The following is a 27,889-nucleotide window of genomic DNA, read 5'->3' on the forward strand; positions in this document are numbered from 1 at the left end:
ATGAAAGTATTGTTTTAATAATAATAATAATAATAATAATTACAATAAAAATAATATTATTATTTATTGCTACTATTATTATTATTTTTAAAATCGATCATAAACCTTTTACTTATAATATAAGATAATATAATTTTTACTGCACATTATTGTACTTTTACTGCAGAAATGGAAGTTATTTATAATAATAATTATAATTATAATAACAATAATATTTATTATATTATTATTTAAAATAATTTTACAAACAAATATATAAATATATAAATAATTAAAACTATAATTAAACATAATTAAACATAATTAAACATAAATAAAACTAAACTAAACTAAACTAAACTAAACTAAAATAAAATAAAATAAAACAAAACAAGGATGTTCTCTATTTCAATTTACCCTTGTTTACTGAAAGGCCTGCTTAAATAATAATAATAATTAAAATAAATTTGATGGCAAAGACTTCGGTAAAAAACCCGTTAACTGATGAACTTTAATTCATCCTGTGTTCTGTTTTACCACAAAGCAGACTAAAGTAGAGTTCAAGCTGACATTTTAACATTATATCAGTTAATGATATGACTTGTTTGAATATAAAGACACAAGTCTTTAGGTAGGTAATAAGGGATGCTGTTCGGTTCTTGATGAACTCTGGGTCAATTCTCATGGTTTCTGATTCACAACTTGTCCAAGTTGGAGAATAGATTCATGATTTTCACTGTCATGTTTCCTGTCCACTGGTCCTCGTCATGCTCAGTCAGGGTTGCTTTAATATGCCTGAAATCAACACAACACTCTGGAGCACTCGTGTGGTCCTGCGGCCCCTATCAGTGTCCGTAGCGGCAGTCCTCAGGGACAGGCACCATGACTCCAAAAACCCTCAGTCAAGCTGCCGATTACACAAATGCTGAGTCCAAGGCACATGTAAACGCACAGCTCCGGTTTTCCTTGACGACCAGCCTGACCAGAAAACTGCAAAGGCCAGTGTCTCTCAACTCTCAACTTCTGAAGTGTGGCCGCTGCCTTACTGCACAAACCTACAGGTCAGCTATGAATCTCACTCAACAGCGACCAAAAAGCTTGACATTGTGTTAAGAAACCAGGGCGTCACAGGACTCAGCTTTCCAAGTAAGTGCCAAACAAATTATTCTAAATAGCCTGATCCTGAGGAAAACAAAAACACTCTTATCAATGCTGTTTGTTTCTCTTCATCACATGTGTTTTTATGGAAAGCCCTGGAATTGTTCCATGGGGCTTGTTTTGTCAGTTTTTGTCACTAGTTAGTGAATACATGTTACCTGAATGTGAAACAACACTAGTGTACATTGTTTTCTGGTGGATTATGGGTTAACCGTGGTTAATATATCAGTGGGTCATGCTTATTGAAAAACAAAGTCAACATTTTTACGTAACTGTTGTAGTTCAAACTGGATTCCAAACTTCTAAGGATCAGTTTCAAATCATCATAACCATCTTGTCATTATGGAATTATATGAGTAATCTGAGAAGTTAATAAGACTAACTTGTGGTCTTGAGAGGCCTCATATGAATGCTGGGCTTGTTGAGGTAATAGCTGATGTTTTAGTGAAATTCTTGTTGCTACCACATGATGTATTATTAATATGCTTTACAATGCCAGTTTCTAAACACACATATCCACAAAATCAGAAAAAAATGACATAAGCGATGGAACTGCATAAGAAGTTTCATTTTAAATAATACAGATTCCAATATGATGTAAGAGAATCATTTACAAGTATTTTTCTAAATATCCTTAAAATAAGATATGACTACTTTTTTTTTCTTATTGAATATCGTATCTTGTTGACATAAAATGTTTTTTTAAAGTATAAATCTCAATCAATTTTACACATAAAACCTTTTGATAGAATGAGATTATGTAAATAGAAAAATCATTTTTGTGTAAAAAGTTTGTTTTCTAAAAATCCTTATAATAAGACACTTTATTTATTATTTAATTTTGTGCATTTATTGAACTAAAATCATATTTTAAGGTATAAACCTATGCAAATTATACATTTTATAAATAAAATCCATCCACTAGGGTGAGAAAAATAAACATAATAATTAAGGACATATTTTCTTATTTTAATTATTCTCTGAGAATATCTTTAATCATTTAATTATTAAGTTTACTTATAACATCTTATAAAATAACAGATGAATAAGTTCCTGTCTGTCATTTTGTTTCATATGCTGTGGAGGAAAAGGCTCGTCAAGACCAGCGTAATTTAATAAGGGACTGAAAACTGATTTATAAAGGTCAGATGGCTTTCAGGGGAAACAATGGGGCACCGTCTGTAGTTTCAGATAAACACGCCACTTTCTCAATTCATCCAAATCTCTGTTTACTTCCTTAAGTACAAAAAATAGCCACACTAGTCCAACAACAACCAACCCTCCTCCCTCAACCAGCTTTTTACAAAAGACCAGTCACTTAGCACATGAAATTTTCTTGTCATGAGTAATTTAGTAATTAAGCCCTTGATTAAACATAAAAAATCTGCAAACCTACACAGTGAATAACAACATAGTTGTGAGTCACTCTGGCTGCTGTGAAATAACACAACTAAATAACATTACTAAATTTAGTATTGTATTTAGTAAAATAAAAAAAATAAATAAATAAATAAATAAATAAATAAATAAATAAGATAAAAATACTTAAACTTCTAGGCTAAGCCAGTAGAGGTGTCCGTGTCAAGTTTATCAAGGTGGATTAATCCATGACCATGAGTCAGATAGAACCGATGCCTAAAATGTGAACGCAACTACCACTAGGAGGCGGTAGCCGCTATATAAACCACAGCTGTTTGCAGAATTTGTTTACTCTGTATGCAAACCCTTTAACAATATAAACAACTATGTATTTATATCCTTTATGGCGGGTTTTTATGGTCTTTGAACTGACTACTTGACTGGCACAATTAACATCACAGCTGGTCCTGAAGCAGGACTGTGTTTTTACATATACAACAACAGCTGAGAGGAAGTATAAACCGTTCAGAAAAGCCCCGTGATGATTTTTGGGAAAACAGACTGGAGGGGCTTAAAGCCTAAGTTCTTTCAACACCAACACGGTATCGATATGAAGCAGTAACGTTAGGTGGCAGTATAAACCGTTCAGAAAAGCCCCGTGCGTCGAGAGCCCGGGGCGGCGTTGCTCAGGTAAACATGGTGTAGGCCTAATTCATTTAATGAGGTTCAGTAGCATTAATGCCAAATTCACCCCCTGGACCTCAACCAGAAAGAAGGTGGTATGTGGATTTGAGTGTAGTTGTAAATTCCTTAGTCATAAATCACACGTCTTCACATTCAAACAACTCTGAAAACACAGTATCCACACATTTCCTTATCAGTTAGACGCATCTCAAGAAAGTGACCGGATAGCATGATATGTTTGCCAAACTACATGCTGATACGTTGCTGTAAAATCATTTGGACATGTTTGTGACATTAATTAGGTACTAATAAATCACAAAAAGTAGCTATGTGTCAATCTGTATGGGGCTGGACTAGTTGAGGGTATTAATTCATTGATCAAACGTATGAATAACTAGATGTTTGACTCTTAAAAGTTCTTTCTTTCTATCTATCCTATGTCTGTCTGTCTGTTTATCTGTCTGTAAAAGCTGGAAACTTATCAGTCATCATTTACTCACACTGATGTTGTTTTAAATCCATATGTCTTCCGTGGAAAACAGAAAAAGGTGATGTTATTCAAACAGCTTCAGTCACCATTTACTGCTGTTGCATGTTTTTTTTTTTTTTTTCGCCCATTCAATAACAGAAATGGTGACTGACACTGTCATTCTGCCAAAATCATCTTTTGTGTTCCACAGGAGAAAGTACGTCATAGAGGTTTGCAATGAAAACAAGGGTGAGTAAATGATGACAGAAGTTTCAATTTTGGTGAACTAAGACATCATCAGTCTCACATCATCATAGTGGCTTGTTTGTAAACACATGAATGAATCCTTATCCTTAATTTTAAAGAAATTATGTTTTGAATTTGAACTGAGGACATGTAGCTTATGAAATGAAATGAAAAGAAAAGAGCAGTCCCTTTAAAATTGTGCATGCTTACATATGCGCTGGACCATGTAACGCATTAAAACAAGTCACTTGTTTGTTGTATCGTATATCCCCCATGAGGTGCTCTGTCCTGGTTTTCCTTAACAGCAGATCAACCACAGACAGAACATTACTGAGCCCATTATTGGCTGATAAGTGCTCATTTGAATGAACTTCTCAATGAGCAAGAAGCACAAGAAAAAAAGAGTGAGTCATGAAGATAGAAAGGAAGGCCATACCTCCTAAAAAATAACTAATAAATAATTAAAAATTAAAGTGTTCAATTTAATGAAACTTCACTATGACTTGATTTTAGTTAACAATATTTTAACAAAATTAAAATAAATAAATAAATGTTTTGTTGGTACTGGTTGCTTGTTGAAACAACAAATAGAAAATGTTGCTGAGAAGAGTGTGAGAAATGTCAAATAGAATAAATAAGAGTAAATTAAACAAGAAAATAAAAATGGAGTTTTATCCAAAATGTATTAAAGTATATATATGCTTATTAGAGTAGTAGGTTAACCTGCAGTTGTTACCTCAAAGAGTTATTTATACATCATAACCCATAAAAATTAGTTTTGTTTGTATAAATTAATTTATTTTAGGGTAATTTATCCATATTAATTTTTTTTTTTTTTTTTTTGAGTGGAATAAAACCAGTTAATTACATGATAATCTAGAATGTTTAGACATTGGCAGGTCTCCGTATCTTGTTTCTCAGAAGGATTAGTGGTCACTGTCCTTTGCTCTCTCAATTAACCTCAATCCTGAGTCTCCTACAATATGTTGGAATTAATCTCCACTACCCTCAGATTTCAGATGGCAGCCATGACCCTGAGAAGACCGTCATTGCTGACCCCTGTGCCGACAGTCTGGAAGAGAGTCTTGACTCAAAGCCTGAAGGCAACCTTATCTACTCCATCAACGATCGCCCACCCTGGTACCTCTGCATTCTTCTGGGTTTGGTGAGAGACGACATGCGACAAATGCGGCTTAACCCCTGCCACACGCGTGAAGCGTCTTAAAGCATACATCTCATAAGTGGACAGAGGTCTCTCCTGATTTCAACAACCTCTGTCACAGGGGACCTTTAATGGCCTTTCAGGGTTAAACTGACAGCTTGAGGCTAGAGTTCTCCTCAGTGCATGCCAAGAAAAAGTGGGTGTGTAATCATCTAGGTGGGAGAGTGGCCTTGAAGGGCAAGATCAGGGTGACTAAAGATAAGGTTATCTCCTTAATACCCAGGAATACTGCCCTGAAGCTTGGTCACATCTCACAGATCCACTCATTTTATACATAGCAAGTCTTTTTTGGGTGTAGAGAGCGCAGCATTGCGCCAATCACCTATTTATTGTTTACATACAATGAGGCGTAATTTCACTGACCCTTGACTCCAGTTGCTTTTTTGTCTTCATTTCCAAAATAAAATAAAATACAAAACCTAAGACGTATTTACACTGCAAGTCTGCAAGTCGGCTAATTTGATTGCAGTGCTTAGCTGCTTAAAATGGGGAGTATTCAAGCTGTTGCTTTCTAGTAGATGTTCCGGAATGGGGATCATGTATTTCATGATCGATTCCAATTTATAAGCTTTCTAATTTTTAGGTGAACTATGCCTTTAAGGTCCATTCACACGAAGAACAAAAACTATAACAATAACTATATATAAATAAGTGTTCATTCGCACTACTGTAATGTTTATTCTAAGAGCACACTGCAGCTTTAAGGTTTACCAACTCAAGATATACACCTGTATAGCTCTGAAAGGGATTCCAACGTTATCTTTCCTCTGTGCTGTTATAGTTGTGCCATTGGTCTCCACAGTTGTCTTAAGTTGCAGTCATATTGGCAAAATATCTGTGAAATTTTTGCAGCCAAAAAAATGATTCCACTGTCTATCGTCAATAGTGTAGTGATATATGAAGCACAGCTCACACAGAAGTCACTTTCAAACCAAGCAGTTTTTCTCTTGGTCAACGTAGCAAACTCATGTGACCGCACTTGAAAACTTGAACTTTTTTTCCAGAAATTCCCAATTCTTATTGAAATGACTGGATTTCATCCGCAAAATCACCCGGCAAATGTGACCATACCTTTAGAGATGGAGTGATTTGTAAAACATTTTGGTTATATATAAAAGTTCTTGGCCTTCACAGTTTCCATTTTACAACGTTGTTGCATCACCTTTGGTCTCTTTCACTCAAAACCTCCATTTCTCATTAAAAACGAATGACTTCTTGCTTGCTTTGACGCTTGAAATCACCATGAGCGCCTCAAGGCTTTGCTGCCACTCTAGACGATGTTATTCCTTATTATATGCATTGATGTTTAAGGTGAGGGGAACATGAGCCAAAGTGTTCCATTTATTTGTCCACATAACACATGAAGATCAAAGACAACTGGGTGGGGGGAGAAAAAAGGGCAGGAAGGTACACAAGGGACTTGCATCTACATGTGAGGTAAGATGATGTGCAGTGTGCAAAGAGGAGTACAAAGAAGAAGCCTCACTCCTCCAGCATGCTCACTTTCATCTCTCCGGTGTTTACAGAGGAGGAGAAAAAAAGCAGGGAGAGACCTGGTATTTCATGTCAGTGCAGACTCCCTTAGAGCCTCCGACTCGTTTCTGCTTTCATTACCAGTATTTTCACACTAATACAGTCCCTCTAGTGTGATAAAATGAAGTTCAATTCAAAACTGTTTTGCCCACACTACTTGACTTCTGGGGAAAGGAAGCTGTGAAGGCATAAACCAGAACTGCTGAAAAACAATAAAAACAACAGGAATTTAAGTGTGGACAAATGAATTTAATTCCCTGTTTCTAACTGCTGTGTAAATTCTTTCCTGTGCTCTGTATCCGCCACAGTAATCGCCTGTCAAAGATACTGAGCGTTTAGCCAAGTTTAACTTTTTCTGAGCCCGACAAATTTATGAAAGCGTACTGCTGAGAGTAAAAAGGGCAATCAATTCACAACAGATAGGCCAACATCTGTCTTTCATTTTTGTCTCCCTGGCTCAGTCAGGCCTCATTTAAGATTTGCAACATTTTTTGTGATCATCTGTCCTCCCTTGTGTCTCGCCCCTTATAACGGGTTGTTTGCGATGAGCCTAAGTCCGGTGTCATTGTGTTAGCTATTTATTCCTGTTTCTTGCATCACACAGGCATTACATACTGGCATTTGGTGGCATCCTGGCAATTCCTCTCATCCTAGCCGAGCCGTTGTGCATCAAAGAGAACAACGCTGCCAAAAGTCAGCTCATCTCCACCATCTTCTTTGTCTCAGGCATGTGCACTTTGCTACAGACCACCCTCGGGACCAGGTACTGGGATAAACATTGCTCAAATGTGAATTACTGTATATATACTCTGCCATCAGAAAAAGTGCAAAACTTTACCTTGAGTTCATATTAGTTCAATAGAGTCTGTTATTTATCACTATGAAGCTGCCATATTCTATAAAACTCTATAGAAATAAAAGTGACTTGATGTGATTTGATCAGGTTACTTTTGGTATGAAACTATGTCAGCTCTCAAATTTTATCATTTTGTAAGAATTGTGTTGTGACAGATCGCTGTAGCACCTCAGTTCAAGGGCCACATGAACCGATCAACTTTTCCTCTTTACTAGTTAAAGCACAACACAAACATGTATTAACATAATAAGGTATCTTGTTTCAACAGTGGAAGGACATCAGTACACACCACACACACATGGAAAGACGTCATATACACATAATTATTTTTGACTTTACATGTTCAAGTCCACCGATGTTAATCTACTCTCCTGTCTCGACTTTGTCGGAAAAAAAATGTTAGATTCTGCATTATGATGTGGTCTGACTGCTTGTCAATCAAACTCCCCTGCAAAGGGTCAATTGTAGTGTCAATGTTACATCAGTTACGAAACAAATTTTATCTATCTATAAAGCAACTCTAAGAAAACAGGTCGACACAGGTTTGAAACGACATGAGAGTAAATACTGACTGAATATTATTACCTTAAAAACAATCGTTCTCGCTCTAGTTTTTTTTTCAGCCAGAACATTTGCTTTTTAAAGATTTTATGAGACCTACAATTCAATGAAAGGAATATTATATTGTTTTCTATGATTACTGCCAATGCTTTTATGATAATACATAAAATAGTCTTGACGCAAATAATATCCTTTATGTATTCTCAGGTTGCCGATCCTCCAAGGAGGGACGTTCACCTTCATCACTCCGACTTTAGCTATCCTCGCCCTTCCCAAGTGGAGATGCCCAGACACAGGTGCCACCCCTCACCCTAATGCCACAGATTCTGCAGCGCTCCTAGTGGATGATGATGAGGTGTGGAAAGTCCGAATGCGTGAGGTACTGTAGGAAATGTCATTTCAAAGCTGATCAAAATAATTGCAGTGTTCGCTTTGTGCTGGAGTTTGAAACAAGCGTGGCTGTTCTGAGCTGTGAGTCATGTGTCAGGAGGAAATGTGAGTCACCAGCAACCGACGGACAATAATGATCCACTCTGTGCTCAAATTACACAGGGTGGTCTCATTCATATGCACATGGAAAGTGCAAACATACATTTTTGTGAGTTTTAGAGACTTGCATATCATTAAAAAGCCTGGTCTGAAATGAAATTGCTGGAAGCTTTGTGAGCAAGTTCAATCCCCAACGATACTCTCATTGAACTTTTACATTTATGCATTGGTGAATGCTTTTATTCAAACCAACTGTGAAGATATGCATTTAATAAATTTATGCATTCCCTGGAAATCAAACCCACGATTTTAGTGTTGCTAGCGTCATGGTCTAATGTTTGCAATACAGAAATGTTTTAAAGACCTTTTAAATGGCAGATTCTTGTGGAGCTCACAAGAATGAAATACAAGAGAAACACTGTTGATTTGTGTACAGAGTAAAGTGATAAATTGTGGCGTCATTAAACATATGGAATTAATCTACAGTAAATACAGTAAAATTCATAAAAAGCATTCGTAAACATTTGCACGTCTCTAAAGATGGAAAGGTTTGTTTTAGAAGCTGCCAATAGATTTCAGTAATGTACAAAAATGTATGTAAGAATGTTACTAATACTAATGAGATCATGTTGAACTATAAGTTTTCTGCTCATGTAAGATTAGATTGTTTTTTTTTATTACTGTAATAAATTTACCTTTTAAATCTCATGTTTTGAGAGCAGCTCTTGTCTTGAATGAGAGGAAAAACTATAATATTTTATATATTCATAACCAAATATTTGCACTCAAGGGCACTTTGAGCTTTACGGTTCATTTTGAGTCATATTGTAAAAACTATATTGTTGTTCTCTGTATCAGGAGATTTTACTGCTGTATTTACATTACAAGTTATTATTTTTTATCGTGTTATTCAGATATAATAATACTTCAGAAATTTTCATAGCAAAAACAAATGATTTTTTATGATTTAACCTCCCTCCCTTCCCCAACAAATTAAAAACCTGACCTGTTGTTTCAGAATAGAAAATTATTGTTTAAAAAACATGGGCAAGAAAAATAAAATCGCTTAATGAATAAACAACTCTTCTTCTCTTTTCGTAGATCCAGGGGGCACATTCTAATGGCCTCAATGCTTCAGCTTGTTCTGGGTCTGTCGGGTCTCGGGGGGCTAGTGTTGAGGTTCATCGGGCCGCTGGCCATTGCTCCCACCATCAGCCTCATAGGACTGTCGCTCTTCATCCAGGCCCGGCAAGCAGAAGTCAGGAGGCCACTGGGGAATTGCTGCTTTGTGAGTTACTGTGGAGTTATGGGTAACTTTGCGAGCTGAGTCAATACAGTAATTTGTATTTCTGATGGTGTAGGGCTTCTGCAGACTATGCAATGCAAGGCCCCTTTAAAAACAAAACGTCCCTCAGGGGTGAGGTTATCTGTACAGATCAACCCTCTTTACGGTATTCATTTACATGATAATACATCGCGTCAGATCCTTTTGCTGAAAAGCATTCTTAAGAGAATACATTATTGTTGGGTAAGGTTTTGAGCATCTCGCCCCTCAGGACCCCCTCCCTGTCCAGGGTGTCTCTGAGTAAACAAAGGTTTTGAAGGCACATATGTGTGTCAGAGACTCATCCTAAGCCCTGTACATTAGATTCAGACTGTGGCTTCTATCAGCATTAATTGGTGTACAATAGAAGAGATGCTATTAAAAAGAGAGAGAAAAAAAAGAGAGAGAGAGAGAGAGAGAGAGAGAGAGAGAGAGAGAGATGACAGAGAGTGTGATGTGTGTGTGTGTGTGTGTGTGTGTGTGTGTGTGTGTGTGTGTTGTTTGTTTGTTTGTTTGCATTTTTTTTTTTTTTTTTTGATATGCTTTTATTTGAAGTTCATTGCTATTTAATTATAAAAGCAGATGCTATGAAAATTAGGGTATTAATTGAAATATCACATTAAAAGAAATCCTTAATCATAATCCTATTCCTCATTCTAGTCCAGTCCTTAATCTGATCCTCACTAATCTTAAACCTCTACTACTACATATACAGTGTGTAGAACCCTTTGTAGCTGAAATCAATCTGAAAAATTCAATCAAATATATCCGGTTTTAAAACTATGCCTTGGTTACAAACCAGTTTGTAGGTTATTTACATTTGTGCTGGAAGGTAAGATTACATTTAACATTTAAGATTAGATTTCAACCAGGGTTTAAACGTGGCAGAGATGCTTGGAAAGAATTTGACTTTTCTTTGGTAAAATCTATAAAACAGATAAAGAAATAGACTGAAAGATTAAAATAACTGTGATCAGAATTATGATTTTAGGTTATTTTAAAAGGAAATGTGTGTGCGTGTGTGTGTGTGTGTGTGTCATACTTTATCTTTTACTTTTTTTTATCACATATATACCTTTTTATTATTAAGTTGTGTGTATTTTTTATACGGGATTGCTTAGGGTTTTTTCTCACCCATAGTATTGATTCTTGTATAATTGTGTGTATAGTAAGTATAATTGATGCAAGTCTGTAATGATGTCTTCTTTCTACAGAACTGTTGGCCTGATCCTTCTCTTCTCCCAGTATTTGAGCAAAGTTAACCTTCCTCTCATTGCTTATAAGGACAAGAAGTGGAAAGTCTTCCAGTACCCTCTCTTCAAACTCTTTTCTGTGAGTGTATTTTATTTGTATTATATCGTAATTATGTCTGTATAATGTAATTGCGTATGTATATCTACTGTGGGAACCGAAGGTCTGAGGCCACTAGAGAAAATACTTCAGTGTTGCTTTTCAAATTGTCATTACAAATTATATAATAGCATAACAATTTGAGTGAAAAATTAACTTGACTTTGTACATTTCCTAATATTATATATGTCCTCATTTTATTTTAGTGACAGAATGATTTTGAGTCCTTCAGTAAAATCAGTGACCTAGAAATAGTGCTTATTCAAAAATGTCTTATTCATTTTATGGTGTAGTTTAAAATGTTTTATGATGTAGTTTAAAATGTTTTAAAAAACTCATTTCCAGGTTAAAATGGGATTTTAAAAAAATGCCCCAATGTGATTTTCATTGAGGCCCTCAAACTTTGTATATGTTATACAATTATGTCATATAATTTTCAGGGTCACTAAAAACTGATTATTTTAAGTAAGCAAAAGAAATAAACATATGGAACAGTTAACAATATTATGCTAAATGTTGATATACACATGATGCATTTGCAAGGTTTCCATCTTGTCAAAAGCGTTTTGGAAAGGGTTAACCTGAAAATAATAGTTTCGCCTCTTGTTGGCTTTAAGTGTTGGCAAAAATCAAGAAATGCCCCAGGGCTAATGCTTTGCTTGTCACATTTTACATGCTACAGATATCAAAACCATTGCTAGCATTGTTAACATGAACCACTGACATTAATTGGCATGAAAGTAAGCCAATAAATCCAGCCTGTAAAGTCTAACCTTTAAAAAGGAGAAAGAGAAGTTTATGTATGTTGTGTTTAATGTACAGGCTTTATTTGGGATGTGCGGAGCCTGGCTGGTGTGCTTCCTGCTGACATATTTCAATGCCCTGCCCTCATCTCCAAATGAGTACGGCTACATGGCCAGGACAGACATCAATCTTAATGCAGTAAAAACTGCTGCATGGTTCTACGTGCCTTATCCAGGTGAACCTCCTTAAAATATACAGCAATTAACTTTGTTTTTTTTTTTTCCTCTTTTTTTTTTCTTTTTGCAAAAATTTAGCAATTTTGTCATTGTCTTTTTTATAAATTTTTTATGTAAAGATTTTATTGTTTTACCGTAATTTCAAACATTTTCACCCTTTTTAAAAATATTTATCACATTGTGTTGCATACATTTCTCAATTTATATATATATATATATAATATATATATATATATATATACGCTGTATAGACTAGAGAGAGAGAGACAGAAATAATATGTAAAAATATTCACTTTCAACAGATAACAAATAAATTTAAAAAAAGGTAATATCAACAAGTTAAATAAGGATAAGTTAAATGCTAAATATGATTTTAGCTTTTGTAAAAAAAAAAAAATTCTGGATTCTGAATTTTGCAAAACTATTTTCCAATCCGTGTAACCATATGGTGCAAATGCAAAAATGCAAAAATAAAACCAAGCATTAATTTTTTCATTTTTTTTTTTAGTTACTTCATAAATTAATAATTGCCATTTTCTCTCCATTTAAATTGTGACTTAAGAAATGATCATTTGAATAAAAATCTAAAACAATTTTCTATGTATAATAACAAACAGCATAGCAAATTACTGTATAATGTTTTTCAAATGTATATTCTATAGCTCAAAAATTCCCCTTAGATACATGTAGACGGATTTTCATGGCTGGTGTTTATGAATAAAGCTTTAGCCTATGTTAATAATGTTAAAATTGAGTTTGGTCATTTAAAAATGGTTTAATGCATTAAGCCACAATTTAAATGTTATCCTTGGGAGAAAATCACTTAATGCGTAATTAAACATGTTGCACTCTAATCCTTTAAAAACACTTAAGCCAACTTAAGCATTTTAGAATGGCCTCTTTTTGTTCTTTTAAAAACACAGTGTTAATGCATTAAGCCAACTTAAGCATTTTAGAATGGCCTCCGGTGGTTGTGTGTGTGTGTGTATGGCAGAAAGTTTTCTATGGGAGGAAATTGCTTCACGTGAAACTTGCGCATTGCGTTCATATAATGGGCTCTTTTGCTTGTGTGTAAATAGTAGGCTATGCTTTATTAATAAGGTGTATGCTTTGCTTTTTAATCACTGTTTTAATGCATTAAGCCATATTAAGCATTTTCAAACAATGGTTTTCAAAGGGAGGAAAACGCTTAACTTGAGACTTTGCATGTCGAGTTCATATTCCGGTCACATCTGCTTCCCAGTAGCCAGGGCAATATAGTTTGCAACATTAATAAGGTGTATACCGAATTTGGCCATACTTTTACACCGTCTTCTTCCATTAAGCCTATGGGAGGATACCAGTTTACTGTGTAGCGTTCATATTCTCAGTAGCCTAACCTATACTTTATTAATACATTGTATTAATAAATATACTGAGTTTGGGCTTTTTAATTTTTTCCACTGTCTTAGTCCATTAAGCCACGTATTTTCTTTAGGTTTTTAGTGGGGCACAAAACACTTTACATGCAATTTAGAGCAATTTGCTTTCATGTTTTGGGCTATTCTGCTTGTCTGTAAATAGTAGCCTATATGTTTATTATTAATAAGGTGTGTCCTCCAGTGTCACTGTTTTAGTAGGACACACGTCAAGCATTTGTGAAACGCTCTGCGGCTACACCCCCGCACTAATGGTACAGCCCACAGCTCAAATTGTAAGATAAAAAAAAGCAATCTAAAATTGTTTAGATTTTATTTAATCAAATGATAATTTCTGAAGTCACAATTTAGCAAAAGTAATTAAAAACAAGGAAAGAAAATGGCAATTGTTAACTTATGAAGTAGCTAAAAAAATGAATGTTTGGTTTCAATTTTCATTTTTGCCTTTTGTCTTTTTTGAACTGAAGCGTTACACAGATCTTTTCCAAAAAAAAAAAAAATTAAAATGTTTCTATCACAGAATTATATCTGACAAAAACAAGTTGCATTGTTGTGGAAATGAAATTTCAGGAAAAAAAATATATATTTTAATAGATATGTCTAAAATCCACAGGGCCCAAAAATTCCCATAGTTAAAAAAACATGGATATCTATTATCTCTTATCTGTAAAAATTCCAGATGAAACAATCAAAATGAATCTTATCATGAATTAAAATACAAAAAAAAAAAAAAAAAAAGAAAAAGACAATGAACAGTTTGATGCAAAGATATATGGTTTCCCTGGAACTCATAAAAAAACATCTGCCATTTATGAATAATATACGTCACATCAATGCTGATTTTCATAGTCGATGAGCTTGAACGTTAACTGTTACAACAGTACTGTCAAAGCTGGTTCCCAAGAGCTGTTTTGCCAGCTGTTTTTAAAAGACGTGTCTGTTTAAAGAAGAATGAGCCATCTTGAATGGCAGTGTGTTTCTTTCAGAATCCAGAGATGAGAGATATGTCTGCTCCAGGGGCATTGGTGATAAAGTGACATGAATGGGGCTCTTCTAGTTCACCCTGAAGAAGATTTAACAACTGTCATTCACAGAGAAACATAGTTTGCTTTGCTTGGGTCAATTCTCACCCATAAAAGTGTGGTGTATTAATGTCTGAGACACGTTTCATCTTCTTTTAATGGTTCTGTTGTATTAAGAAATGCTTTCAACACCCAATGCCCCTCTGCTAGCAAATATATGTATTTGAAACAGCTTTAGGTATGCAGCATTACTTTGCACAGCATCCCATTTGAGTTCTTTAGATAAAGCCTGTAAGTTGTACCACCCGGAGGCTTCCATGTTGGGGAATGTGGAATTTTAATCTTCAGATAGATAATACAGGTTTGACTGCATCTGTGTCTGAATGTTACTGAGTGCAATTCATCATTTCGCTTGACCCACTTAAATCCCTTGAGGCTTCGGGCTGATATATGAGAATGAAGAAGCACGAGCCTCACGTTACACTATATGCTCCTCTCAGCCATCCACTTTGAATGATAGCAGATGTCTTTTGAAGCCACTGATCTGTGAATATACTGAATAGTGTAGATACTTATTTTGGATAACTTTTGGATAGCTTTTTTTATTTATAGTGTATGTTTTAAGTGTATTAAAGGGATAATTACCTCACCCTCAAAGCCATCCAGTCTCGCTATAACCAAGTTTTGTTTACAGCTAAGGAAAACCAGTCTCCTCATCGCTTATATTGAAGTCTTTTTATTTTTTTCTGTACAAATCCTAGTTTTGTACTACTGATTCTTGATCAGCGTTTGGTTTTGCTCTTTCCTCTGCGCTTCCGCGTCCTCCAACATCCGCTGGAACCACCATCTTTCGTAAATGTGTTGTTTATAAAGTTTTAAATAATGGATATTTTTCTTACAAAAACACAACAATTCACTTCAAGAGGCCTTTATTAACCCCCCGGAGCCTTGTTGAGTACTTTTTTATGATGGATGGATGTACTTTATTGGACTTCTATTGAACTATTGAATCTCAACAGCCATTCACTGCCATTATAAAGCTTGGAATATAACTCAGATTGTATTCGGCTGAAAGAGGAAAGTCATATTCACCTAGGGTGGCTTGAGGGTAAGTAAATAATGGGGTTATTTTTATTTTTTGGGTGAACTATCCCTTTAAGGATGTCAGAGTGTATTAAATATTCATTTATTATGTATTTTTTTAGACAGAGGTAAAATCTTTACAATAAGAAATAATTATGTTTTTAGTAAATTTTATATAATAAATATTATATAGTGTTTTACTAAAATATAAAACACTACCATTCAAAAGTTTGGGGTCAGTAAGTTTTTTTTAATTATTTTAAAAGAACGGTTTACTATGTTAATATATTTTTAAATGTAATTTATTCCTGTGAATCAAAGTTGAATTTTCAGCAGCATTACTCCAGTCTTCAGTGTCACATGATCCTTCAGAAATTATTCTAATATGCTGATTTGGTGCTCAAGAAACATTTCTTATAATAATGTCTGCTTAATATTTTTTGTAGAAACCATGATACTTTTTTTTCCTTTTGCATTTGTCAAATGAACCCTCTGAACTGTCATTTAATTTGGCTTCTGTTAATTACCAATTTAACTGTCATTCACAGCCTTGAGAAACAAACACTTCCGTATTACTCGGAAAAGTCTGATTAAAATCTGGTATTTTAGTTATTTATTTGATTAAAATCTTGTACAATTTTGGATATGAGTCAAAGTAAACATGCTTCCATGACGCAAAAAGAAAACAAAAAAACAATCCAAAGGTTTATTTAGTTCAAGTGCATTGAAAAATGATTTTCCTAGTAACCTCATTAACATGCAATGCATTAGTCTCAGCATGTCAGTGTAAAAACTATGTACTTATTTTTATTTCCATCGCAAAGTATACTAAGGAGAATGTTACTGTTGCAAAGGAACTTTGCTCATCTCTTAACCCTTGCTTTTTTAGGACAATGGGGTTCACCGACTGTGAGTGTGTCGTCTGTACTGGGCATGATGGCTGGAGTACTAGCTTCAACAATGGAGTCCATTGGAGACTATTATGCATGCGCTCGTCTCTCTGGAGCGCCTCCACCGCCCACGCATGCTATTAACCGTGGCATTGCAGTTGAAGGCGTGGGTTGCATCTTGGCTGCCCTGTGGGGTACTGGTAATGGCACCACCTCCTACAGTCAGAATATCGCCGCTCTGGGAATTACAAGGGTAGGATTTGTCTGTTTTTTGATAATAATACCTATAACTATCTTCATTGTTGTTGCCACCGACACCTTGTTCAAATTCAGTTCTGTTGTACATTAACAAAGCAAATAATTTGTTCACTTTTATGCAATTTTTCAACTAAAACTTTGACTCTCCTGAAGTCACACTTAAGTACACCACCGGTCAAAAGTTTGACATAATTTTCTTTTTGAAACAAGTCTCTTAAACTCACCAAGACTGCATTTATTTGATTACAAATACAGTAAAACTGTAATATCGTGGTATGTTATTAAATATATATATATATATTATATATATATATATATATCTATATATATATATATATACACATTATTAAAGTTTAAACTAGTATATATTAATAAATGCTTGATATTTTTTCGGAAACCATGATACACTGATGATTCAGACCATGATTCAAAGGTTTGGGTTAAGTTAAAAAGAGAGAGATTTTCTTCTTTTCAGCATAGACATTAAACTGATCAAAAGTGACAGATTTCTACCTCATGTAAACGCTGTACTTTTCAACTTTCTCTACATCAAAGAATCCTGGAAAAAATTAATCGAAGTTTCCACAAAAATGATAATCAGCAAAGATATTAAGTTTTGATAATAAGAACCATTATTAATGCTTAAGCAGCAAATAAGCAAGATTTCTGAAGGATCATTTGACACTGCAGACTGCAGTAATAGCTGTAGAAAATTCAGCTTTGCATCACAGGAATAAATTCCATTTTAAAATATATTTATATAAAGAAAACTTAATTTAAATTGTAATAATATTTCCACAATATTCCTGTTTTTGCTGTATTTTTATCAAGTAATTGCAGCCTTGGTGAGACTTATTTCAAAAACAATAGTAGTGTAGTAACCATCTGTACTGCATGTCAAGTCAATTTTATTTTACATAGTGTTTTTCCCAATACACATTGTTTCCAAGCAGCACAGAGAATCATTGTTGATATATTTATGCTTTATAGTTTATATATGTATATAAGAGCTTGACAAAAATATAGGCTACGTTTTGTGACAATATAAACAATCAAGCAGTTGAGATTTGCAATATATTATGTGAGTATATTGTATGTATGTGGATAAAATTGGATATACTTATAATATATAAGAACCTGCAAGTCATCCTGAGGCTATCCTGTTCAGAAGTTCAAGCTGTTTGGGATCTTTGCCTTCTCAATGACTGTTTGTACCTTTTATGATCATTCCTGTGCGGTGAAGGTGCCCACTCTTCTCAAAAATCCTCCAGAACCTGTAAATTATTTTGGTTTCTGAGCATCCTCTGCACTTTTGAACTCTTACCTAAATTATGGAATTGAGGGATTAATCTATTACAAACTGCTTCAAGCCATCATTGGTTCTCAAGGAGGCTACACATGACATTAATGTCATTTTTGAGGAATGTTTAAACATCTGTAATGCAGCTTTCGCAGGGTAATGCTATTTTAAAAAATTAATGTATTTATCTTAATCTTTTTTCTTAATCTGTCTCCATTACATGGGAATGGAAATTATATTCCCTGCATGTTTAAAAATGTTTTTTTGGTTGTTTGGTTTGGGTTTCATTACAATGTTTTGGATGACTTATCTTTTGATGTTGCCAGGTTGGCAGCAGATTGGTATTTCAGACCGCCGGGCTTCTTATGATCATCTTGGGACTCTTTGGTAAATTTAGCGCTGTCTTTATAACTATTCCAGACCCTGTCATTGGTGGAATGTTCCTCGTCATGTTTGGGATGGTAGCAGCAGTGGGAATTTCCAATCTTCAGGTACACTTGATAGTCATCATGCATTTATATGTCATTATTTTGAAATTGCATGTCAGGGTGACTTCATCTAAATAAATACATACTATGGGTCATCATCTCATTCATATTTCATTGTATGTTTCTGTTTTTCTTACAGTATGTGGATTTGAACTCTTCCAGGAATCTCTTGATTCTTGGCTTCTCAACCTTCAGTGGTCTTGTGCTCCCAACCTGGTTTCACTCGAACCCAGGCACGATCAACACAGGTGAATATAACATTATAATACATACAAATTTACACAAGTATTTAACTTTTTAGCAATGGGGTATATAAAAAAGTGGTATTAGTCAGTAACAGTAATAGTAAAAACTACAGACAACTTGTAGATCTCATTATAAATGATCATAATATGATCATTCAGTGTCAGTGCTGTTTTAGATAGACTGCTGGTAGTAATCCTTGAACACATGGGCACCTTGTAGTATTGCCAAAAATATCAAAAGAACCAAAACCTGGACAGCAGACAAAGAGTTTGCTCGTGATGTTAACAGATCTTGCACAAATACTCTAGGCATGCCCACAAAAATTTGGTTGTTTTTTATCAGATCATTGCTTTGATATAAATGTCACAAGAAATAAATAGAATTATTTAAGTATAAAAAAAAAATTATAATTATTTATAAATAAGATTTACATCTAGATAAAATTATATTGATGAGTAAAATGTAAATGTTAATTTTAAGCTTATTATATATATATATATATATGATAGTAGATATAGAAATATATATATATTATATCTATTAGAGTTATATAAAAATAATATAGTGATTATAATATATGTATATAATATTTTTTTTTTTTTTGTTTTAAAAATTATAATTATTTTATAAATAAGATTATACATCTACATACAATTATATTGATGAGTAAAATGTAAAGTTAATTTAAAGCTATATATATATATATATATATAATATATATATGTATTGTGTGTGTGTGTGTGTTGTGTTATAAATATATATGAACGTGTGTGTGTGTGTGTGTGTGTGTGTATATAAAATAATAATAACATTTTTGCATTTTATTAAGTGAACAATTAGTTAAATAGCGTGTGAATATAAATATGTATATTATTTTTATTATGTATATATTACTCAATATTATATAATATTATATTTGATAAAGTAACACTCTCTTTCTCTCTCTTTCTTTATTATACCAATAAAATTCACTTGAGCAGAATCATTCTGAGAAAAAAAAAAAACTGAAAACAAAATAACAGAACAAATATATTAGAAGAACAATTCCAGTCTGGACTCCTTTGCTGGGCATTAGATGCAAATGTTGCTTTAGCAACTGAACAGGACAAGTAACATTAATTGTTTGAGATATGCAATGTGGGAGGTCAGTCGGTGCAAGTGGCACATTCCAAGCTTATCTACATTGGTAAAAAGCATTGTCTGGGCTCCTGAGGTTAGGGCGACTTATCTGCCAATCCTCTTTACAAGTCTCCATTTGACTCTGCTGTAATCTCCTCCCTTAACTACAGTGCATGTAAAAACCAGCGGACCCTTTTTTGACATCCGGGCCAGTGCACCCTTAGGATGAACTTTGTCCTAATCTTCATCCCAAGTTTTCTGTTAACACTGCTTAAAACAAGGGGGCTTTTGCATCCACAAAAGTCCAATAGTGCTTTATCAGGGGCTCTTTTAAGCAGTTTATTGACAGGCTTTCAGGAATTAGTGTTTTAAGCCGACACATTGAACTCCTGACCAACACTTGCTGTGTGAGTCTCGTCAGATGGACGTTAATTGGCCCTAGAACATCCACCCTATTAAGGCATAATAATAAGATATCTTTTAGTTTTTACGCCTACCCGTTTACTTACATCTATAACCATGTGTTGGACATCTGTCACTGTCTGCCTGGTTCTTTGTGATCTGAATGGTTTTGTATCTGTCAACAGGCATAAAAGAGCTGGATCAGCTCATAATGATTCTCTTCACCACCCACATGTTCATTGGTGGATTCTTTGGGTTTGTTTTGGACAACACAATTCCAGGTAAGTCGTAAAAACACATGACTGAATCTGCAGGGGGACGTCATGGTCAAAAGATCTTTGTACTACTCGTTCCGACACTTTGGAAGCCATATGAAAGTCGTTTTTCAATAAAAATATACATCTGTGAACACAACAGGAAATGCTGATAAATACACACTCTTGGAGGTACAGTATGTAAGGGGCAAGGCAAGGCAATTTATTTCTAAAGCACAATTGAAAAATAACAAGTTGACCAATGCGCTGCACAGATTCTAAAAACATAAATAAGCAAACAACATATACACAAAAGATTAATAAAAATGAAACAACATTTCACTGAATAGCAATATGTAATATTGACAGCTAGCGGCTGAAATGGGTACTGTGGTCCAAATTCAAAATATTGGAGAGAATTGTTTCTCCCGCCTCCTCCTCCTCCTCAGACTCAATGCTCACATGGGTTGCCAGATTGAGGACACTGGCAATGGAAGGCAACAAGCTTCCTTGAAAGGTTCCTTGGATGGTTCCTCTTGGAAACATGAAAGCCAATAAAACACCTTTAATTTTTTAAAAGTGCATATTACTTGACTGAAATGTTTCCAATGAATGTATGTCCTGGTTGCAAGATTTAAATATCTGCTTTGACTGCTTTCTTGTTGTGTCAATGTAGTGTTGGTATAATTAATAAAAATCATGTTTTTTCTTAGGAACAGAAAAAGAAAGAGGAATAAAGAACTGGAGGAAGGCGGTTCATGAAGGCTCTCAAATACACGTCACCAGTCACTCCTGTTACAATCTGCCTTTCTGCACAAACTTTACTCAGAGGTACAAACTGCTCCACTACCTCCCGTTTCTCTGGTCAGTTAAGTCACAGGAACTTGGAACGCATCTGTAGTGGCCAAACTTCCTGTGGTGAGGCTTGGTTTTTGAATGGCACATTCCAGGCAATGAATGCGGGCAACACTCAGGCCTGGCTCCAGGGTTAAACTGATCAGAATAGCCACAGAACTGCTGCGATTTTCCATGAAAATCATACAACCATGGGCATTTCCAGCTCTTTTTGGATTATTAATGTACATGCTCCTCTAGATGCTCCTATCGGTAAATTCACACCATAAAATCAAAGTTACTTTTTTAAAATAAACAAAACGCATTACTTTTCTATTTAATTTATCAACAAATACAATTGAAAATCCTTGGTTTCCATTTTGGCAAATATATGCAGCATGTGTAAATTTGAGTTCTTGAGCATGTGATCATGATGCCTGTACATCACTTTTCAGTGACGTACAGAGAGTGACGAAGTCCCACGCTAAGATTTAGATTTCAAAAAGTTCATAATACTGATAATAAATCAAAATGAACCCTTTTGCGTCAGTGAAATCCAGTTGTGCTCGTTATTTGTAGCAGGCAAAATAACATGTCACCTCAGGGCTGCAGCGGATTTGCTCTATCCTGGAGCTCACAGCTACCGTTGCCATAAACGTTGCTGTTGTCATGACAATCATTGTGCACATTTCGTGATATAAACCTATTTGTCATTGCATGCAAGCTTTGTTAGCACACTGATATAACACGATTCTTTTCTTTTCTCAATTTTACACGAGCTTTTGCTGGTGTTGATATATGAAATATCTAAGCATTAATAGCATTCATATTGTCGAACTATTTGATATTTGAGCCAGGCCTGGTGCCATTTCAGTTCTGTTTCATGACATTAATTAAATTCAGTAAACTGAGCACAGTTATGTACTACCATACAAAAAATGTTATGTCAGTTCTGTCCATAAAGTGTTTTGAACACATTCTAATTTAGATTTTTGATCCTGATTTCTATATAATCATAGACATGCAAATCAATTTTTAAGATGTACAGTATTTTTTATTATTAGACTTATGTATTTAAATAAATACATTTTTAAAATAGTTTGTTAGATTTTTATGATTAATGTAATAATTAATGTATTTTTTGCATGTATGTGCATATAAACAGACCTACTACATTTCAGCAGGATTCCTTTTATGCTACCTCTACAAAAACAATAAATATTATTCTTTTAAAACCATGCGCTTTAGACCATGCGCTTAGATCGTTAAAATAGGGCTAATGATTTAATAATTACTATAATTACTTTAGTACTTTTGAAAAATTTCTCAGTGTTTTACCTATGAAAGTGAACAATTCCTAATATTAGCTTAATATATCTTCTTTTGTGTTCTACAGAGGAAAGTCAGAGAATGACATGAGTGTGAGTGAATACAGACAGAATTTTCTTTTTTTGTCACTTTAAGACACATTAAGCATGAAGAAAAGTCTGGAAATGAGAAATAGTGGGTAATAAACTGTGACCTTAAAGCATTTTAGATAGCTGAACGAGTTCAGACACTGGTCACTAGTGCATCTGGACTACTTGGCACCACAATATTTAGCTCACTTACCTAAGAGCCTTGTTTTTTCTTTGATGTAAGACAGTTGCGTCAAAGTAGCAGTAAACAGAAAGTCAGAGATTACTGTGACATTTCAGTCGTACCAAATGAAATTATGGCAATGCCAGTTCTAATTCCATTTCAAAGGAATTCATTCAATTTCAACATTTGTTTTAAATGCCTATGGGAATCCTTTCAGTGCTGTCTGAGGCCACACTTGACTAAACAAGTAAAACACAAGCAACCAATTTTCAAAGTCACCCTCAATTAAACCACAAATATTACATTTGCCATCTATAAAATTCCTTGGAATGAATTAGGTTTTATGTACTTTTGAGGGAACTTTTAATATTAGTGGCATTATAAGGCAAATTGTAATTAAGAAGCATGTTGTAGTCTCTGAAACAACCATACGTGCGAGGCAGTCCACATCCGGAGCCAATGTCTAATCAACATGTGTGTGCACTGTGCATGAATACAAATTTGACAGTCAAATATTTAAGCATAGTGTGCCATTCAGTTTCCCTTTTCACGCACGTAAAACACATATTCCTCTGAACTTCTAATGAATAGCCTCCAGGCAAAACAAAGCATACATAAACCTATAAAAACTGTTAATGTTGGACCTGAGTAAATACTGGTTTCTGCTCTTTCAGCTCACGTTGCTTCTCAGCTGATATCAGTCAGTCGACTGAGGACGTCATCAGCATTACTGACTTGATCAAGATATGGGCATTCTTGGAATAGATGTAGAGAAATGAATCAAATGAAAACAACAGCAATGGAATGTTTTCTAGCAATGAATCCTGCCTTGATTTGTAGAGAATCCACTCACACACACATATACAGTATATATTTATATATATATGTGGGTGTGTGTGTGTGTGTGTATATATATATATATATATATATATATATATATATATATACAGGTGCTGGTCATAAAATTTGTGATTTAGTGATTAGTGATTTATTTCACTAATTCCATTCAAAAAATGAAACTTGTATATTATATTCATTCATTACACACAGACTGATATATTTCAAATGTTTATTTCTTTTCATTTTGATGATTGTAACTGACAACAAAGGAAAATCCCAAATTCAGTATGTCAGAAAATTAGAATATTACTTAAGACCAATACAAAGGATTTTTAGAAATCTTGGCCAACCTGAAAAATATGAACATGAAAAGTATGAGCATGTACAGCACTCAATACTTAGTTGGGGCTCCTTTTGCCTGAATTACTGCAGCAATGCGGCATGGCATGCAGTCGATCAGTCTGTGGCACTGCTCAGGTGTTATGAGAGACCAGGTTGCTCTGATAGTGGCCTTCAGCTCTTCTGCATTCTTGGGTCTGGTATATCGCATCTTCCTCTTCACAATACCCCATAGATTTTCTATGGGGTTAAGGTCAGGCGAGTTTGCTAGCCAATTAAGAACAGGGATACCATGGTCCTTAAACCAGGTACTCGTAGCTTTGGCACTGTGTGCCAAGTCCTGTTGGAAAATAAAATCTGCATCTCCATAAAGTTGATCAGCAGCAGGAAGCATGAAGTGCTCTAAAACTTCCTGGTATACGGCTGCGTTGACCTTGGACCTCAGAAAACAAAGTCGACCAACACCAGCAGATGACATTACACTGGACCTCAAGCAACGTGGACTGTGTGCCTCTCCTCTCTTCCTCCAGACTCTGGGACCCTGATTTCCAAAGGAAATGCAAAATTGACTTAAATCAGAGAACATAAACTTTGGACCACTCAGCAGCAGTCCAGTCGAGACGCTTCTGACGCTGTCTGTTTTTTCAAGAGCAGCTAGACACAAGGAATGCGACAGCTGAAGCCCATGTCTTGCATACGTCTGTGTGTAGTGGTTCTTCAAGCACTGACTCCAGCTGCAGTCCACTCTTTGTGAATCTCCCCCACATTTTTGAATGGGTTTTGTTTCACAATCCTCTCCAGGGTGTGGTTATCCCTATTGCTTGTACACTTTTTCTACCTCATCTTTTCCTTCCCTTCGCCACATTTAAAAGCCTTTGCAGGTGTTTTGAGTTAATTCGCTGATTAGAGTGTGGCACCAGGTGTCTTCAATATTGAACCTTTTCACAATATTCAAATTTTCTGAGATACTGAATTTGGGATTTTCCTTAGTTGTCAGTTTAAAAGAAATAAACATTTGAAATATATTAGTCTGTGTGTAATGGATGAATATAATATACAAGTTTCACTTTTTGAAAGGAATTAGTGAAATAAATCAACTTTTTGATGATATTCTAATTATATGACCAGCACCTTTACATATCGAAACTCATTGGGATGTCATGTTAATAATCTTTAGATTTCTTTTTCTTTTACATTTTTTTTAAACTGTTGTAAACTGCATTTTTTTCCCTTTGCCTTACAGTTTTCCTACTACAAACATTCAATTCAAGTCTCAAGATACATTTTCAAAGTTGAAATACTTTTGACTTCACTTGCGGTGCTCATGCTGGTTAACTTGAGTAATTAATCTACATATTGTGTAATTCTAGATGTAATGCAGCAAGACTTAAGTGTGGAAAGAAGTTTGTGTAACTAGGTTACAACTGTTGTGTCCACTCCTAAAGAGAAGCCAGTCCTGAGAGTATTTGATTCTCAGAAGAACTAGCATAAATCTAACAGCATTACAACTCAGCTTTCTTATCTGAGTTGGATTGCTAGGATTGGATTTACATTAACAGATGTATAGGCTGACTAAGCAACAAATCGCCTCCTAGGCCTTGAACATTGTGTATTAGTGAAAAGTCTCTCCCCCACCTGCCAAGAGGTTTACAGTTCCAATAGAGCCTTTCTTTGAATGTTTAAATTTTATGACTTAATTAGGAATAGTTCCATCAAAAATGAAAATTGTCATTCATTATTTACGTCATTACAAACTTGTATGTCTTTATTACTCCAATAAAAAAACAAAAGAGAAATTGTCCCAGAGCAAATAACAAACAGCCACGTTGTGTTTGTGACTCTTGCCTTATACCTGTTCCAATAAGTCCCTTGATCCAGCTTTAACCCGAAGGTACATCATATTGAATTATCATCACCAGCGAACCAAACGGCCACCAGCTGGTACTTGTGTCCTGAAATGGGCCAGTGCGTTTGGCACTCATTCAGTCAGTGAAGTGATCCGCCTCAACTGCCCCATTCCAGTAGCTTTACGAGATGTTGACACCTAAAGCAGTGATTCCCAACCAGTGCTATGTAAGCAGGTTCCAGGGGTTACATGGAAAGATTTCCATTTAATAAACATGCAGAACAGATATATGACTTATTTAAATCGTTTGACAGCTGTATATATATATATATATATAGATATATTTTTTTTTTTAATGGCTTAACATTTTTGGTTAAAAAAATAAAATAATCAAAAATAAAATGATGAATAGTACTTTTATTTATTTATTTATTTATTTATGTTTAGTCATTAACATTTGTTAAATTATTTTTTTTAATTATATAAAATTAATTAATTAAATAGTTACATTTATATTTAGTAAAAAAAAATTAAAATTGTATGCATGCTTAAAATATTAGGAATGTCATCAAATTACGAATTGTTAATGGCAGCTTTATTAGGGATGTCAAAAAAAATTATATTTTGACTGACTTTTTTTATGCAAAGGCGCTTTCACTTTCAATGTTCTTTGAATTTTAGGAATTTTATAAGGGGTGCTGAAAGATTTAAATGAAATTATAAATCATTAGACAACTCATCTTTAAACTATAAATAATATTGCTTTTTTTAATTTATTTTTAGAAAAAAAGTAAAGGAAACTATCTGTTTCAGCATGTTCTACTAGCTCAACTGAGGCTTTATTTGGTGAAGGAAGAGTGTGTGTGTTCTGAATCTCTCAATTAATGTCATTTTGATTAGTTAATCTTTCAGTTTGTGGTTTTTGGGTGCTGACAGAGTAGTCTAGCATAATTAAATCTGAAAATAATAATAATAATCCATCACTTTTTATGAGATGTAATGTTTATACATGATTATAACTCTAGAGTTGCATGTCTTGAATTAAAACTACATTTTTTTCATTCTCTGAAGAAAATGAGAGCAGTGCCTGACGTGCAAAGCTGGCTAGAATGATTTGGGTGGTTGATAGGGCATGGCTATATGGTTACTAAGGTGTTCTGAGTGGTATAGTGTTATGCTAAATGCTATTTTTAAATTTAGATTACCTTTGTGTCATCTAACGCTCACTTAGAGTTAATTAAAAAAAAAAGATTCTATATAACTATTTATATATTAATATTTATAATATATTAAATAGCTCTGTTAAATGTAAATTTTTTGAAAATCCAAATATTATTTTTCGTACTGTACATTACAGTATTAATTATAGTAATAACGGGGTTATTATAGTTAACTAAAGTATACATTTTGTTGCTTAAAATAAAATCTTAAATATAAAAAAATTATATATAATCAATGATACATATAGTCAATCAACAAAAATAATTAATATTTTTCTGTAATTAATCATGATTAATCACATATTAATATATTTATACTGTCATAATTTCACACTGAATCTCCATATTAATATAGAAAAAACATAAAGATTATTTTAAATATGTGTGTATATATAGTGACATTTAATTTAATTGATAATTAAACTAAGAAAAAAAACTATAATAGTATCTCAATACTAAATTACACTGATGGCTAAAATTATAATAAAATGATTTTAGTTAAATACACTTAATGAAAAGTGTCAATAAAATGTGTAAAT

The 27,889-nt window shown here is 34.2% G+C and overlaps 1 pseudogene; it reads left to right on the plus strand.

Moving 5' to 3' along the window:
- The first annotated feature begins 861 nt into the window (after nucleotides 1–861).
- LOC122135711 lies at nucleotides 862–22,217 on the plus strand (annotated as a pseudogene).
- The last annotated feature ends 5,672 nt before the right edge of the window (nucleotides 22,218–27,889 follow it).

The sequence above is a fragment of the Cyprinus carpio genome, chromosome A25 (genome assembly GCF_018340385.1).
Source record: "Cyprinus carpio isolate SPL01 chromosome A25, ASM1834038v1, whole genome shotgun sequence".
NCBI classification, from domain to species: Eukaryota; Metazoa; Chordata; class Actinopteri; order Cypriniformes; family Cyprinidae; genus Cyprinus; species Cyprinus carpio.